We start from the raw sequence: 5,319 nt of genomic DNA on the forward strand, positions 1-5,319 counted from the left end.
GTACGTAAGCCACCCGTAACCCAGAATAATAAGTAATAAAGTGGAAGAGACGATTAAATAAGACAAATAGAAGAATATATGGAAGTAACCCAATATATATATATATATATATATAAAATAAAAGATCCCTCCCATAACCTGGAAGTCACAAGTACAAAGCTTCTTCAATAAGAGAGTACAAGTCTCGAAAGTGGACCTAAAATACAAGGCTTGTCTCAAAATACAAAAGACTAGCCAACAAAATACAAATAGAGACATGTAAGTCCAAGACGCCATGTGCTCACCCTCGCCTCTGAACTGAAGTTGCAATAGGCTTGAATCTTAGCACTAGTAACTGGTGATCGGACCTGTATCACGAAACAAATGCAAAGTATAACATGAGAACCAAAACAACAGGTACTCAGTGGCCATCAAAGGCGACTGAGCAAGAGAAGTAAAAACAATATGAAATGATAGAGTCTAAGCATTGAGATGAGTTAAGAGATGAAAGCTAAAGGAATGCATATGAGTGTACTAAGAGCAGAAAAGAAATAAGAACAACTAACTAAACCTAGCTGCCCCACCATAAACCCAAAAGGTACACTCATGCACAAGTTTTAATAAAAAATCGAATGGACCCCTATAAGCCCAACTAGTACATGGAAGAGCTAAGAACTATATCGAGAAATTTAAGACACTACCAGTACTTCCATAGCCTTCCACGGACTACAACCACAATAAAGGTAGCCAAGGATCCAATGAACTTGCCTAGACCTTTAATCTGATCAAGGGGAAGTCACACAATCAAAGATATGAGCTAGAATATCCCAGTCAGAACTCTAATCAGATCAAAGGAGATAGGAAATAGGACTTCCCAGTCAGAACTCTAATTGGATCAAAAGAAGATGTAAGAGGGGACGATGCCCGACTGAACATAGGTGCACATGGGAGCCTTAAATCAGGAGTAATAAAAGTGTGTACGTGCTTGAATAGTAGAAACAAACTCCAAAAACCCCAAATGCCCTTACTAATACAAAACTGGGTCAACCTTAGCATGAGACTATCCCAATTCATCAGGAACCCACTCCATCTCATACTTCACAAGTCGATGCCTAATCACTGATGTGCCCAATACCCACGTACATCCCGAGTCAATTACAAGGATAAGACAAAAGAAGATCAATCTATCAAACCCAAGTCTGCTACCCACCAGTCTACAAGGAGCTAAGTCGTGCGATATGGCGTCTGGGAAAAACTAAGGCCAAACAACTCAAAATAACGCGAGTCTATGATAATCACTAGTCTAAACCTAGAATAAGGCCAACCATGCTTCTAAAACAACATAACAACAACACCCAAGGCATACCAATAGATAAAGATGATCACAATTAATAATCGACATACTTCTAATATCGAAAAACTTGATAAATGCCTAAAACATGGACTCTAAGTAGTCTTGCATGATTAACTAGGTACCCACCCCAAATTCATTAAATCAACATGCTTTCACATAATCAATGTCAATGGAAGGAACGGAAAGTCATAGTCTACCTTTAGGAATAACATGCATGCTTCAAATCATGACTTTATAGTTTTCTATTTCGAAAAACCTTTGAACACTACCACAATATAAAGAATGGAATCACAATGTTAATATGGTAATTAGACACTAAATTCATATACAACATAAACAAACCTAAATTTGAATCAGATTGGAAAATATGGGACCCACACAAGAAATTCTAAATTGACTCCGCAAAATTGTCCTAATTACCTCCCCAAACTTTTGTCCCATAACAGAACACAATTTGGGGCTGAGAACGAAACAAACAATAGCATGCAATATAAAACACCATTAAAGTTAAAGACGATGGCTGGGCAACCCCTTTGGGGTCTAAATACCTCAAACTGATGCTCCTCGACACTCTCTGAATACTCTAATGGATAGCCTCAGCTCCCTAATCACACCAAGCTTTGAATCACTAAATTTGGAGTCCTACAACTCTCATAATCAAATTTAAGAACTTTATGTGAAAGATGATCACATCAGGTCTTAAGACTGTTGCAGGTGCCGCAAAAGCGGCCACAAATGCCGCTAAAGCAGCTGGGGTAAGATAGGAGGGCCTTGCTAGAGTGATCCCCTGGCCGCTAAAGCAAAAGTTTCTTAAGAGATGCTAGGGCCACTTAAGCGACATGGCCTAAGCTGGCCAGGCTCGCTAATGCGAAGCACTGACACCTAAAATGGTGCCCACTTAAGCGATCCAAGGCCGCTAAAGCGGATTCCGCCTAGATGGCCTAGCCTGCTAAAGTGGAGCCCTGGACGCTAAAGCGAAGGCCGCTAAATCTATACCAGGGCCACAAAAGCGGGGGCACCAAAATCAGGTACCAGAAATTTCAACTAAGCCCGCGGGCTTTGCTCGGGTGCTTGGAATTGGTTCAAAACCTCGTTCACACAAAAAAGATATGCAATCCCACCAAATTTGACATTCCAAACTCAATAGAGTAGTCAAAACTTCCAAGCAAGGTCATTTTGACCAAAAAAAATGGGTCCTATACCCAAGTTCCATTAGCTCTGAAGCTTCCAGATCCACACGAAAGATCATTCCAGATCAAACTTTACGTTTTGGAGCTAACAGAACCCTCATAGTTGAAATTTAAGGTCGCCTTTCTGAACTTTTGACCGAAGTCAACCGTTCTAAGTTTCAAAAGCTTCAGAACACATAAACTTGCATAAATTTAAAATGAACTACCAGTTGACTAAACTATTAGTCTCAACAAGTCATAAATCACTTGGGGTGGTTAAAAGAATGCTCTAAATGATGAAAATAAGATATTTACACTTAAATGACCTAGAGGATCATTACAGTTAATCAAGTTTCACTATCAAGAACAAAATAGTCTGAGTTTTTTAAGTTATGCTTGTGCATTCACAATAGTCATGTCTATTATTGTGCAATATTCCTTTTATAAATGCTATAAAATGATAAATTAGTATAAGGAAATATGGAAAAATGAACAACCACCACCCACACACACATATATGTGTGTTCTCTTATGTCCAATGTTTCTTCCTTAAACGTGTCTTATTATGCTCTTGTTCATTCCTTTCGCTCCCTAGGCCCGTTATCATTAATTTGAGGATGATGGTTGGCTTACTTACGGGTGGATTTTAGTATGTGTCATCATGACTTTAGTTTTCAGTCCTAACAATGAAAAACAAAAGTTGTAAGTTTATTCATTTTAAGAAAAGCATTCAAGAAGATCATGAATTAACTACATATTTTTTTACTATTTATTTATTAAATAAAAATATATAATTTACTCTGATGCTATCATTTCCATTTATACTAATTGAGTTAAATTCAAATCATTTTGTGCTCCATATCTAAGTGTATCCTTTCAAATTAGTATCTGTTCTTATAAATCAGAGAAGAAAAGTCCGACACTCTTATTTGTAGTAAAAAAATTATATTTTATAATTTTTTGAATAGTTTGAATTAGAAAATTCTTAGTTGTTAGCAGTAACTACTTAGGAATGAAACTAAATAAGGGTAAATTATTTACTAAATTAGATGTTATCACTTTGAAATATGTGTAGTTTATGGATCCGACCTCATAATGTCAATTTTTAGTCAAAATATTTCTTATTAGGAAAATAATTTAGTGTGATTTAAAAGTTAATTGTATCCACGAAAAGATGTGATAAAAATAATAACAAATGTGTTTTCATACACAAAATATTATTAGAAGTAAGAATTATAAATACCCAAAGGCTAAGAACATTAGATGAATATTATCATTACAATTTAAACATTCTTCCTTTCTTACTCAAAACTTTGTGATTATAATTTCTCTCCTCCATTACCTCACATGGCTTCAAAAAGCAAGAACCTTAAGCAATTGATCCTAATTCCATCGACCGACTCCGACAGCCGTCAACAATCCATCAATGGTGTCAATGATGTCAATAAAGTGTCGAGGCTCCCTCGTTGGACCAAACAAGAAATTCTCATTCTCATATAGGAAAAAAGTGGTTGAAGACTGGATCCATCGAGCCCGAACAGGAGGTCTGGAATTGTGTTCAACACAGGTTGAAGCGAAGTGGGATTCAATTTGATCCTACTGTAAAAGACACGGGGTGAATCGTGGATCGATTCAATGCCAGAAGAGATGGAGTAATTTGTCTGGGGATTTTAAGAAGATTAAAGAGTGGGAGTCTTAGATTAAAGAAGAAACATAGTCCTTTTGGATGATGAGGAATGGTTTTAAGAGAGAAAAAATATTACTTGGATTTTTTGATAGAAAAGTGTTTGATATTCTTGATCATGGAAATGGCAATGAAGAAGGGTTGGATTTGGCTTTCGCATCCGAAGATTTGTTTGATAGTGGCAGAAGTGTTGTTGTAGTGGATGATGGGTTGTTTTCAGATGTACCACAAATGAATGCGGATGCTATTCCTATGCTAACTTCAGAGCAACCACATCAACCACTCTCTCAGGTTTCTCCTTCACAAGAAGGTATAAGACAACCTACCACTCGAGGAGCTGAAAAAGGAAGAGGTCAAGAAGGAAGGAAAAGAAAGCGAAACGACTCAAATACAAATGATGAAAATGCAAGGAATGTTATTTAGTAAAAGCACTGTAGAGGAATGGCAAAATGGTGAACTCCCAACTTGAAGCTCAGAATATGCATTCTGAACAAGATAGGGAGCCAAGAAAGAACCATGTTGATAACTTAGTAGATGTGCTTAACAAGCTTGCATGTGCTTTAGGAAGAATTGCAAATAAGTTATAGTACCTAATTCATTTAATTACAATGCAAAATATGTTCTTTTAAACTTTCAAAGGCTTAGTCGTGGCAAAAAACAACACAACACGACTACAAAAGAAATATTTGTTTTTTCTTAAATCTTTTTATATACAAGTATCTCTATGTTTTGTCCCATTGCAAGTCAGTTAGTCTCCTCTGTTTATCTCACTACTTGGGCTTCCTTGCTCGGTTTGCAGAAACGTTGTATACAAATCATAATATCTCGCTTCTAGTTGTCATTGTATTAGCATGGATTCCTTTAATCTATGGCATCTAATATCAACAGTTTTTCTTTTTAAAAAGAAATTGTTTTCTTACTCATTTAAGTCATCAAAAAAGTTTTAAAAAATTGAATATCTTAATTGTGGAAGTAATCACATTTAGTATTAATTTTATGTTGTTTTTAAATATATTAAAAACTAAATCTTGCTTAAATTTATTTTTGTTGATGTGCAATACTCACCAACATGTTACTTGACTCACATTGAATATTTTTCTAAACTAATTTTGAGGAGGGAAATCTGAAATAAT

At 36.0% G+C, this 5,319-nt stretch overlaps 1 pseudogene; it reads left to right on the plus strand.

Moving 5' to 3' along the window:
- Window positions 1-3,849: 3,849 nt before the first annotated feature.
- Window positions 3,850-4,773, plus strand: LOC125817126 (trihelix transcription factor ASR3-like; annotated as a pseudogene).
- Window positions 4,774-5,319: the final 546 nt, after the last annotated feature.

The sequence above is a fragment of the Solanum verrucosum genome, unplaced genomic scaffold, assembly GCF_900185275.1.
Source record: "Solanum verrucosum unplaced genomic scaffold, falcon-dt-bn FXZP01000094.1, whole genome shotgun sequence".
Lineage (NCBI taxonomy): Eukaryota > Viridiplantae > Streptophyta > Magnoliopsida > Solanales > Solanaceae > Solanum > Solanum verrucosum.